Source organism: Bufo gargarizans, chromosome 1 (genome assembly GCF_014858855.1).
Source record: "Bufo gargarizans isolate SCDJY-AF-19 chromosome 1, ASM1485885v1, whole genome shotgun sequence".
In the NCBI taxonomy this organism is placed as follows: Eukaryota; Metazoa; Chordata; class Amphibia; order Anura; family Bufonidae; genus Bufo; species Bufo gargarizans.
The window spans coordinates 748,822,140-748,835,508 of NC_058080.1; the positions used below are offsets into that span (position 1 = coordinate 748,822,140).

At 45.0% G+C, this 13,369-nt stretch overlaps 1 protein-coding gene across 1 annotated transcript in view; it reads left to right on the forward strand.

The window, feature by feature from the left end:
* Positions 1-13,369, forward strand: part of LOC122930591 (zinc finger protein 585A-like) — a 47,301-nt gene that overhangs the window by 12,296 nt on the left and 21,636 nt on the right. The gene's annotated exons all lie outside the window — the stretch shown is intronic.

Sequence of the window (13,369 nt, forward strand, 5' to 3'; positions counted from 1 at the left end):
TTAGAGGAGCTCAAGCAGAGCACGTCCTCACTCACTCATGGCTTACCAGGCCCTCTTTTTATGCTTCACCAGGTAGAATTGGAGCGCCTGGTCCGAGAGGTCTACACCTCCCATACATTTATTATAGTCTGTCACACAGACCGGTTTGTGCTTGTCAGCAGTAACCCCCCACTCCCTAACTGCCACTGTGATGTCTGCATGCACGGTGGTGAGCATGTAGACATCCTTCCTGTCCTTCCACTTTACTGCAAGCAGCTGGTCACTTGCAAGGGGGAAGGATGCTCCTTTCGCCAAACGCTTGGACATCAGCGGTTGTGGGTATCCCACTCTGTTTTTACGGACTGTCCCACAAGCCCCTGAGTTTGCAGCATATAGGGATTTATAAAGGGGTATACTAGTGTAAAAATTATCGGTGTGCAGGAATGGCGCCAATAGATCCCACACAATTTTTCCAGATGTCCTAATATTTTTAGGGCAGCCAAGGGGGTTAAGTTGGGAGTCTCTGCCCTCATATACTGATAGACCACATGTGTAGCCGTTTGTGCTCTCGCACACCTTATATCATTTTACCCCATATCTGGCGCGCTTGGAGGAAATAAACTGACTGAAGGAGAGGCGGCCTTTAAAACTAAAAAGGGATTCATCGACAGATTTTTTTCAGGGGTTCATAGTTTTAAGAATAAATCCGTAAGGAGGGAAATAAGGGGTCGCAATTTATTTAGGCCGGGTCAGTTCTAGGGGGGACTTGGGACTTGTCCGAAAAATGCATAAACTGCATTAGGGCTTCATAGCGGTTTCGGGACATAACTGCTGCAAACACAGGGGTTAAGTGGACAGTACTCGCAGCCTAATACGATCGGACAGATGGCTTTTTTACAATGCCTATGTCCAGGGTAAGCCCGAAATTTATTTTTCATTTCAGGGACACCCGTGGGGGTCCACCGTCTTATATAGATAGACGTGGACTTTTGTACAGCAAATTGTGTGGCGTACAGATTAGTCTGCTGCACAATTAACTCCAGGACTTTATCGTCCACAAGAAAATGAAAAAAATCATAAAGGGTAAAATTGGGGTACTTGGGGAGAAAATGAAGTAGCAGGAACCCATGTAGTAGAAGGGACTGGACCGCTGGGTGGAGAATGAGGTGAGGTGGCAACTTCGACCACCATAGGGCTATGGGGTCCGGGGATGGAAGCAAAACTAGAGTCCCCGCTATCTGAAGATATTTCCGCCTCTGAAGCAGTGTCGGTGGTCAGAGCAGAGAAATTCATATGCCTGCTCTGCACTGAATAATCTCTGAGCCGTTTAGTTTTTTTATAAAAAGCTCAGAAAGCAAAAGAACTGACCGTCCCTAATAGACTAGTGACTGACTCCTAATGACGGACACCCACTGACCACCAGTAACAGACAGACACAGGGTCCCTAATGAAAATAATTGACCGTCACTGACTGACGCCTAATGATGGACACCCACTGACCGCCAGTTACAGACGGACAGTTTATAAAGTGATTTATATATTTTTATTTTTTTTACAGTAAATCGCATAGCCAGGACAGAAGTCTGATCTCTCTCTGTCCTCACAGAACAACTGCACTGAGGGGAGAGAGAAGCATAGCCCATGTTCTGGCTATGTTAGTAAATATAATGGATGTGATCTCCATGATAGGGTTATCATGGAGACCATATGATCCGAGACCATTACTATTGGTCCCTAATGGTTACTGGGCTGAAGGCAGAACTGTCAGCACAGTAACCAGTGCGCATGTCTGCACCATTTAGGTTTTTTTTGGGGGGGGGGGCTCCTGCCCTTTATTAACCACTACAGGACCGCCGTACGCAGGATCGTGTCCTGGAGGCGGCCCTGTAATTCCTCCTGGACGCGCCGGCGCGTCCTCTCGCGAGACGCGAGATTTCCTGTGAACGCGCGCACGTTCACAGAAACGGCAGGTAAACGAGTGGATCTCCAGCCTGCCAGCGGCGATCATTCGCTGGCAGGCTGTAGATGCAATATTTTTTTTTAACCCCTAACAGGTATATTAGACGCTGTTTTGATAACAGTGTCTAATATACCTGCTACCTGGTCCTCTGGTGGTCCCTTTTGCTTGGATCGACCACCAGAGGACACAGGCAGCTCAGTAAAGTAGCACCAAACACCACTACACTACACTACACTACACCCCCCCTGTCACTTATTAACCCCTTATTAACCCCTGATCAGCCCATATAGACTCCCTGATCACCCCCCTGTCATTGATCACCCCCCTGTAAGGCTCCATTCAGAGGTCCGTATGTGTTTTGCGGATCCGCTAAAAAAGACCGGCAATGTGGACACCGGCAATGCGCTTTCCGCATTTTGCGGATCCGCACATTGCCAGAACTATATAGAAAATGCCTTTTCTTAAGAATAGGACATGTTCTATAGGCTCTACAAAAAACGCAGTGTTCGCCTGATCAGGCCTGATCTTGTGCGCACACTTGCATTCAGTCCCACCGCAGTGACAGAATTTTTTTTTCTGATCACTGCAAAAACACTGTAAAATCGCTGCGGTGCTATAAAAAGATCACTTTTGAGGGGCATGGCGAGTTCATAGAAGATTTTTTTTTTTGGGGCGTTTTTTTTTTTTTTTTTTTTACAAAGTCTCATATTCCACTAACTTGTGACAAAAAATTAAATCTCACATGAACTCGCCATACCCCTCACGGAATACAAATGCGTAAAATTGTTTAGACATTAATATTCCAGACTTCTTCTCACGCTTTAGGGCCCCTAAAATGCCAGGGCAGTATAAATACTCCACATGTGACCCCATTTCGGAAAGAAGACACCCAAGGTATTCGCTGAGGGGCATATTGAGTCCATTAAAGATTGAACTTTTTGTCACAAGTTAGCGGAAAAGGAGACTTTGTGGGAAAAAACTAAAAAATATACATTTTTGCTAACTTGTGCCAAAAATAAATAAAAAATCTTTTATGAACTCGCCATGCCCCTCAAAAGTGATCTTTTTATAGCGCTGCAGCGATTTTACAGTGTTTTTGCAGTGATCACGGAATACCTTGGGGCATGGATGTCAAACTCATGGCCCTCCAGATGTTGCAAAACTACAACTCCCATCATTCCCTGATAGCTGTAGTATGCCCAGGCATGATGGGAGTTGTAGTTTTGCAACAGCTGGAGGGCCACGAGTTTGACATCCCTGCCTTGGGGTGTCTTCTTTCCAAAATGGGGTCACATGTGGGGTATTTATACTGCCCTGGCATGTTAGGGGCAGTAAAGCGTCAGAAGAAGTCTGAAATCCAAATGTCTAAAAATGCCCTCCTAAAAGGAATTTGGGCCTCTTTGCGCACCTAGGCTGCAAAAAAGTGTCACACATGTGGTATCGCCGTACTCAGGAGAAGTTGGGCAATGTGTTTTGGGGTGTCTTTTTACATATACCCATGCTGGGTGAGATAAATATCTTTGTCAAATGACAACTTTGTATAAAAAAAATTGAAAAAGTTGTCTTTTAGAGAGATATTTCTCTCACCCAGCATGGATATATGTAAAAAGACACCCCAAAACACATTGCCCTACTTCTCCTGAGTATGGCGATACCACATGTGTGACACTTTTTTGCAGCCTAGGTGGGCAAAGGGGCCCAAATTCTAAAGAGCACCTTTAGGATTTCACAGGGCATTTTTTACACATTTGGATTTCAAACTACTTCTCACACATTAGGGCCCCTAAAATGCCAGGGCAGTATAAATACCCCACAAATAACCCCATTTCGGAAAGTAGACACTCTAAGGTATTCGCTGATGGGCATAGTGAGTTCATAGAAGTTTTTATTTTTTGTCACGAGTTAGTGGAATATGAGACTTTGTAAGAAAAAAAAACAAAATCATAATTTTCCGCTAACTTGTGGCAAAAAATAAAAACTTCTATGAACTCACTATGCCCATCAGCGAATACTTTAGGGTGTCTACTTTCCGAAATGGGGTCATTTGTTGGGTTTTTCTACTGTCTGGCCATTGTAGAACCTCAGGAAACATGGCAGGTGCTCAGAAAGTCAGAGCTGCTTCAAAATGCGGAAATTCACATTTTTGTACCATAGTTTGTAAACACGATAACTTTTGCGCAAACCAATAAATATACACTTATTGCATTTTTTTTATCAAAGACATGTAGAACAATACATTTAGAGAAAAATTTATATAGAAATGTAGTTTTTTTAAAAAATATTTACAACTGAAAGTGAAAAATGTAATTTTGGTAAATTTAGATTAATAACAAAAAAAGTAAAAATGTCAGCAGCAATGAAATACCACCAAATGAAAGCTCTATTAGTGAGAAGAAAAGGAGGTAAAATTCATCTGGGTGGTAAGTTGTATGACCGAGCAATAAACCGTGAAAGTAGTGTAGTGCAGAAGTGTAAAAAGTGGTCTGGTCATTAAGGGTGTTTAAGCTAGGGGAGCTGAGGTGGTTAAATACATTGGGGGCCATATTTCCCTGATCTTACTTATTATCTCTCCTCTCCTGATGAGAGAGACATACTGCAGGGGCAACGTCGGCCGGCTTATATTGTGCGCATGCGCCGGGCTGCCGCTGCCATCTTTCTTGAGGGCGGGGGGGGGGGGTGAGGATCAGGACCCAGCTTTCCCTTATGGGGAAGCTGAGGGACCCGATCCCTGCATCGGAGACTTGGGGAGGTCAGACATGGCACTCTCTACATACAGTTTATGTAATAATATAACTCCCTGTGTAATGTACGGTCAGAGGGTCTTACCAAATATAGAAATCTCCCTGCTGACATTACCTCTCCAGGGGCACCGAAAATGTCGCTCTGTGCCAGGAGCGGGGGGCGCATAGTCAATTTGTTGGGCTGCGAAGGACACGCTCCGTCTGTTAAGCCCCGCCCACACTTATAAAAGGTACGGGAGGGAAAACCACAGAAAGTCACTAATGTCAAAATAATTCCACCCAAAAACTTGGAACCTCTGTACAACAGAATCCCTGGGCATAGGGACCATGCGTCACCACCAGAGTACTTAGTACCTTCACACTGGAGTCTGCGCTTCTCCATCAGATGATGCCTGTCTAATCCTATCCTATGTGATACTGTCTACTGAGTTGTGTATGTAATCTTATCCTGTGTGATACTGCCTACTGAGCTGTGTATCTAATCCTATACTGTGTGATACTGTCTGCTGAGCTGTGTATCTAATCCTATCCTGTGTGATACTGTCTGCTGAGCTGTGTATCTAATCCTATCATGTGTGATACTGCCTGCTGAGCTGTGTATCTCATCCTATCCTGTGTGATACTGTCTGCTGAGCTGTGTATCTAATCCTATCCTGTGTGATACTGTCTGCTGAGCTGTGTATCTAATCCTATCCTGTGTGATACTGTCTGCTGAGCTGTGTATCTAATCCTATACTGTGTGATACTGTGACAAATGGGATTAAGGCGGCTCAACTGCTCAGTAGAATGGCTGAGGTGCTGAACTGCTGGTTTTGACTCACCCAGTCAAAAAAGAGAAGATTTAGAATAAGAAGGTAGCAGGCACACTCATAAATGGGATAAATATAGTGGTTTTTATTTAGTTAAAATACTAAATATGTTAAAATTGGGTAAGTATGTTAGAGAAAAAGGTGGGTGTGGTGGTCTGGGCACTTGGTACGGGTGCCAGATGGGGGGTGACTGATATCAGGTAATCTTGGGGTAAATCCGTGGAGAATGGTGGGGAAAAATAGGTGGTATTCAGTCCGTTGACGTAGGTGGTGTGGTGGAAAAAGAAAGGGATGGTCGAGAAGTAGAGTCTTTTGTGGCTGGCTCAAATAGGTGGGATAGCCTTTCCCAGTAGTTTGTGAATAGTATAGTGGTGTAGAATAAAATGAATTAAGCTAAAAGGGAAAAAAATAATCGAATAATAGATGGAATAAAAAAATGGAATAAAAATGGAAAAAAGTGCAGTCTTATAAAATATAGTTCAGCATCAGGTGGTCCCAAAGGTAGCGCTAAAAAGAAAAATTTAGAATGGTAGAGAGGTACTATACAGTAAATATGTAACATATTGTCCCATAGGTAGCGCTTAAAACAAAATTGCAGTAGATAGAGAGTGGTGCTGTTCTGTATAATATAAGGTCTTGTGTTTCTGGAAAAATATATGGCTCCTGTGTGATACTGCCTGCTGAGCTGTGTATTATTATTATTATTTATTATTATAGCGCCATTCATTCTATAGTACTGTACATATTAGGGCTGCAACGATTAATCAATGCAATCGATTATAATCGATAACTGGATTCGTTGTCGACGAATCCAGTTATCGAATAATCGCCGATTCGTTGCTATGCGGGCGGGCGGTCACTGCATCTTTATTTTACCTTTTACAATGACGTCTTTTACAATGACGCTCCTGTAACAGCCAGGCAGAGCGGACGGCGGCGTAACGTCACTTACTCATGTGACACGCCTGCTCCGCCTCCTTCATTCATGAAGTGGGCGGAGCAGGTGTGTCACGTGAGTGAGTGACGTTACGCCGCCGTCCGCTCTGCCTGCTACTGGAGCGTCATTGTAAAAGGTAAAATAAAGATGCAGTGATTAGTCCGACTAAGCATCGGGGCCGGGGCTGTTATGGGGAGGGGGGGGTCTGTGTATGGCACTGCTGTGAGGAAAGGGATCTGTGCACTGTTATGCCCATAACAGTGCACATATCCCCCTCTCCATAACAGCGCCGCCCACAGATCCCCCTCTCCATAACTGCGCCGCCCAAGATCCCCCTCTCCAGAACTGCGCCGCCCACAGATCCCCCTCTATATAACTGCGCCACCCACAGATCCCCCTCTCCATAACTGCGCCACCCACAGATCCCCCTCTCCATAACTGCGCCACCCACAGATCCCCCTCTCCATAACTGCGCCACCCACAGATCCCCCTCTCCATAACTGCGCCACCCACAGATCCCCCTCTCCATAACTGCGCCACCCACAGATCCCCCTCTCCATAACTACGCCGTCCACAGATCCCCCTCTCCATAACTGCGCCACCCACAGATCCCCCTCTCCATAACTGCGCCACCCACAGATCCCCCTCTCCATAACTGCGCCACCCACAGATCCCTCATAATAGTGTCGTCCACAGATCCCCCATAATAGTGTCGTCCACAGATCCCCCATAATAGTGTCGTCCACAGATTCCCCCATAATAGTGTCGTCCACAGATCCCCCATAATAGTGTCGTCCACAGATCCCCCATAATAGTGTCGTCCACAGATCCCCCATAATAGTGTCATCCACAGATCCCCCATAATAGTGTCGTCCACAGATCCCCCATAATAGTGTCGTCCACAGATCCCCCATAATAGTGTCGTCCACAGATCCCCCATAATAGTGTCATCCACAGATCCCCCATAATAGTGTCGTCCACAGATCCCCCATAATAGTGTCGTCCACAGATCCCCCATAAGTGTCGTCCACAGATCCCCCATAATAGTGTCGTCCACAATTTGTTTTAATATGGCCTTTGAACATCATTTTTCAAGTAAGATCATATAAACCTCTCTGTTTTGTAATTTTGTCGTTTTTCCCGATTAATCGTAGAAATTAATCGGCAACTAATCGATTATTCAAATAATCGTTAGCTGCAGCCCTAGTACATATGATAAGCGGTGCACATACATAACACAGACAATTGCACTAAGCATGAAGAAGACGAGTTACAAACTGGTACAGAAGGAGAGAGGGCCCTGCCCGTGAGGCTTACAATCTACATGGTATGGGAGAAGGACACAGTAGGTGCGGGTGAAGTTGGTCATGGCGGTATAGAGGCAGCAGGGTCACTGGTTGTAGGCTTATCTGAAGAGGTGGGTTTTTAGGTTTCTTTTGAAGGACTCCACTGTAGGCAAGAGTCTGATATGTTGGGGTAGAGAGTTTTGAGAGTGTGGGGGGGATGCAGGAGAGAAATCTTGGAGGCGATTGTGGGAAGAGGAGAAGAGAGAAGGAGGTCTTGTGAGGATTGGAGATTGCGTGTGGGGATGTATTGGGAAAGTAGCTCAGAGTTGTATGGAGGGGACAGGTTATGGACGGCCTTGTATGTATCTGTTAGTATTGTGATACAGTGAGGGGTTGTGTCTGGCAAGGCAGGTATTTTCCTCTTAGCATGTGCGGCTGGGCTGGTTTCCAACCAGGTGATGTCAAATACCGGACCGGAGTTTAAGTACCGGACCGGAGTTTAAGTGCCGGTCCGGGTTTTGGCAGCACCTGGCTGTCCTTAAATAGGCAGCTGGGCTGAGCAGAGATGTCTCTGTTTTGGCATGTGAGGCTATGTGCCGTGCTGGAGGGCTGAGAGCCGCATGCCGGGGAAACAGGCCCCCTAAAGCCTGCTGTGGATTACTGGAGACTGAACTACCAGCAAGGTGACTTGTGTTATATGAACTTTCCATTGTGTGTGAATTAACACCAAGACTGCAAAGTTACTGCTGTTTTGTGCAATAGCCTCAAGTGTAAATAAACACTGAGGTTTTGAGTTAAGAACTTGTATTTTGCCTCTGTACTGCGCCCGCTTACCCTATATACCAGAGCGAAATTAAACCAGCTGTATTACAACCAGTGCCCACAACAAACTGGACGCTATTGTGAAGGCCCTCATGGAGGCTAATCTGCAGCAGCGACAGACAAACCTGTGATGCCTTTGAAGACAGCAGGAGCAGTCCCGAGCGTCCACGATGCCCGGAAAGCAGTCTGTGCTGCGATTCCTAAGATAACCACTAATCCTATCCTGTGTGATACAGTCTGCTGAGCTGTGTATCTAATCCTGTCCTGTGTGATACTGTCTGCTGAGCCGTGTATCTTATCCTGTCCTGTGTGATACTGTCTGCTGAGCCGTGTATCTAATCCTATCCTGTGTGATACTGTCTGCTGAGCTGTGTATCTAATCCTATCCTGTGTAATACTGTCTGCTGAGCTGTGTATCTAATCCTATCCTGTGTGATACTGTCTGCTGAGCTGTGTATATAATCCTATCCTGTGTAATACTGTCTGCTGAGCTGTGTATCTAATCCTATCCTGTGTGATACTGTCTGCTGAGCTGTGTATCTAATCCTATCCTGTGTGATACAGTCTGCTGAGCTGTGTATCTAATCCTATCCTGTGTGATACTGTCTGCTGAGCTGTGTATCTAATCCTATCCTGTGTGATACTGTCTGCTGAGCTGTGTATCTAATCCTCTCCAGTGTGATACTGTCTGCTGAGCTGTGTATATAATCCTATCCTGTGTGATACTGTCTGCTGAGCCGTGTATCTAATCCTATCCTGTGTGATACTGTCTGCTGAGCCGTGTATCTAATCCTCTCCAGTGTGATACTGTCTGCTGAGCTATGTATCTAATCCTATCCTGTGTGATACTGTCTGCTGAGCTGTGGATCTGATCCTATCCTGTGTGATACTGTCTGCTGAGCTGTGTATCTAATCCTATACTGTGTGATACTGTCTGCTGAGCTGTGTATCTAATCCTATACTGTGTGATACTGTCTGCTGAGCTGTGTATCTAATCCTATCCTGTGTGATACTGTCTGCTGAGCTGTGTATCTAATCCTATCCTGTGTGATACTGTCTGCTGAGCTGTGTATCTAATCCTATCCTGTGTGATACTGTCTGCTGAGCTGTGTATCTAATCCTATCCTGTGTGATACTGTCTATGTATTTAATACTATCCTGTGTGATACTGTCTATGTATCTAATACTATCCTGTGTGATACTGTCTGCTTAGCTGTGTATCTAATCCTATCCTGTGCGATACTGTCTGCTGAGCTGTGTATCTAATCCTATCCTGTGCGATACTGTCTGCTGAGCCGTGTATCTAATCCTATCCTGTGTGATACTGTCTATGTATCTAATACTATCCTGTGTGATACTGTCTGCTGAGCCGTGTATCTCATCCTATCCTGTGTGATACTGTCTGCTGAGCCGTGTATCTCATCCTATCCTGTGTGATACTGTCTGCTGAGCCGTGTATCTAATCCTATCCTGTGTGATACTGTCTGCTGAGCCGGGTATCTAATCCTATCCTGTTTGATACAGTCTGCTGAGCTGTGGTATCTAACCTATCCTGTGTGATACTGTCTGCTGAGCTGTGTATCTAATCCTATCCTGTGTGATACTGTCTGCTGAGCTGTGTATCTAATCCTATCCTGTGTGATACTGCCTGCTGAGCTGTGTATCTAATCCTCTCCTGTGTGATACTGTCTGCTGAGCTGCGTTTCTAATCCTATTCTGTGTGATACTGTCTGCTGAGCTGAGTATCTAATCCTATCCTGTGTGATACTGTCTGCTGAGCTGTGTATCTAATCCTATCCTGTGTGATACTGTCTATGTATCTAATACTATCCTGTGTGATACTGCCTGCTGAGCTGTGTATCTAATACTATCCTGTGTGATACTGTCTGCTGAGCTGTGTATCTAATACTATCCTGTGTGATACTGCCTGCTGAGCTGTGTATCTAATCCTATCCTGTGTGATACTGTCTGCTGAGCTGTGTATCTAATCCTATCCTGTGTGATACTGTCTGCTGAGCTGTGTATCTATCCTATCCTGTGTGATACTGTCTGCTGAGCTGTGTATCTAATCCTATCCTGTGTGATACTGTCTGCTGAGCTGTGTATCTAATCCTATCCTGTGTGATACTGTCTGCTGAGCTGTGTATCTAATCCTATCCTGTGTGATACTGTCTGCTGAGCTGTGTATCTAATCCTATCCTGTGTGATACTGTCTGCTGAGCTGTGTATCTAATCCTATCCTGTGTGATACTGTCTGCTGAGCTGTGTATCTAATCCTATCCTGTGTGATACTGTCTGCTGAGCTGTGTATCTAATCCTATCCTGTGTGATACTGTCTGCTGAGCTGTGTATCTAATCCTATCCTGTGTGATACTGTCTGCTGAGCTGTGTATCTAATCCTATCCTGTGTGATACTGTCTGCTGAGCTGTGTATCTAATCCTATCCTGTGTGATACTGTCTGCTGAGCTGTGTATCTAATCCTATCCTGTGTGATACTGTCTGCTGAGCTGTGTATCTAATCCTATCCTGTGTGATACTGTCTGCTGAGCTGTGTATCTAATCCTATCCTGTGTGATACTGTCTGCTGAGCTGTGTATCTAATCCTATCCTGTGTGATACTGTCTGCTGAGCTGTGTATCTAATCCTATCCTGTGTGATACTGTCTGCTGAGCTGTGTATCTAATCCTATCCTGTGTGATACTGTCTGCTGAGCTGTGTATCTAATCCTATCCTGTGTGATACTGTCTGCTGAGCTGTGTATCTAATCCTATCCTGTGTGATACTGTCTGCTGAGCTGTGTATCTAATCCTATCCTGTGTGATACTGTCTGCTGAGCTGTGTATCTAATCCTATCCTGTGTGATACTGTCTGCTGAGCTGTGTATCTAATCCTATCCTGTGTGATACTGTCTGCTGAGCTGTGTATCTAATCCTATCCTGTGTGATACTGTCTGCTGAGCTGTGTATCTAATCCTATCCTGTGTGATACTGTCTATGTATTTAATACTATCCTGTGTGATACTGTCTATGTATCTAATACTATCCTGTGTGATACTGTCTGCTTAGCTGTGTATCTAATCCTATCCTGTGTGATACTGTCTGCTGAGCTGTGTATCTAATCCTATCCTGTGCGATACTGTCTGCTGAGCCGTGTATCTAATCCTATCCTGTGTGATACTGTCTATGTATCTAATACTATCCTGTGTGATACTGTCTGCTGAGCCGTGTATCTCATCCTATCCTGTGTGATACTGTCTGCTGAGCCGTGTATCTCATCCTATCCTGTGTGATACTGTCTGCTGAGCCGTGTATCTAATCCTATCCTGTTTGATACAGTCTGCTGAGCTGTGTATCTAATCCTATCCTGTGTGATACTGTCTGCTGAGCTGTGTATCTAATCCTATCCTGTGTGATACTGTCTGCTGAGCTGTGTATCTAATCCTATCCTGTGTGATACTGCCTGCTGAGCTGTGTATCTAATCCTCTCCTGTGTGATACTGTCTGCTGAGCTGCGTTTCTAATCCTATTCTGTGTGATACTGTCTGCTGAGCTGCGTATCTAATCCTATCCTGTGTGATACTGTCTGCTGAGCTGTGTATCTAATCCTATCCTGTGTGATACTGTCTATGTATTTAATACTATCCTGTGTGATACTGCCTGCTGAGCTGTGTATCTAATACTATCCTGTGTGATACTGTCTGCTGAGCTGTGTATCTAATACTATCCTGTGTGATACTGCCTGCTGAGCTGTGTATCTAATACTATCCTGTGTGATACTGTCTGCTTAGCTGTGTATCTAATCCTATCCTGTGCGATACTGTCTGCTGAGCTGTGTATCTAATCCTATCCTGTATGATACTGCCTACTGAGCTGTGTATCTAATCCTATCCTGTGTGATACTGACTGCTGAGCCGTGTATCTAATCCTATCCTGTGTGATACTGTCTGCTGAGCTGTGTATCTAATCCTATCCTGTGTGATACTGCCTACTGAGCTGTGTATCTAATCCTATCCTGTGTGATACTGTCTGCTGAGCCGTGTATCTAATCCTATCCTGTGTGATACTGTCTGCTGAGCTGTGTATCTAATCCTATCCTGTGTGATACTGTCTGCTGAGCTGTGTATCTAATCCTCTCCTGTGTGATACAGTCTGCTGAGCTGTGTATCTAATCCTCTCCTGTGTGATACAGTCTGCTGAGCTGTGTATCTAATCCTCTCCTGTGTGATACTGTCTGCTGAGCTGTGTATCTAATCCTATCCTGTGTGATACTGTCTGCTGAACTGTGTATCTAATCCTCTCCTGTGTGATACAGTCTGCTGAGCTGTGTATCTCATCCTATCCTGTGTGATACTGTCTGCTGAGCTGTGTATCTAATCCTATCCTGTGTGATACTGTCTGCTGAGCTGTGTATCTCATCCTATCCTGTGTAATACTGTCTGCTGAGCTGTGTATCTAATCCTATCCTGTGTGATACTGTCTGCTGAGCTGTGTATCTAATCCTATCCTGTGTGATACTGTCTGCTGAGCTGTATATCTAATCCTACCCTGTGTGATACTGTCTGCTGAGCTGTATATCTAATCCTGTCCTGTGTGATACTGTCTGCTGAGCTGTATATCTAATCCTACCCTGTGTGATACTGTCTGCTGAGCTGTATATCTAATCCTCTCCTGTGTGATACAGTCTGCTGAGCTGTGTATCTAATCCTCTCCTGTGTGATACAGTCTGCTGAGCTGTGTATCTAATCCTCTCCTGTGTGATACTGTCTGCTGAGCTGTGTATCTAATCCTATCCTGTGTGATACTGTCTGCTGAACTGTGTATCTAATCCTCTCCTG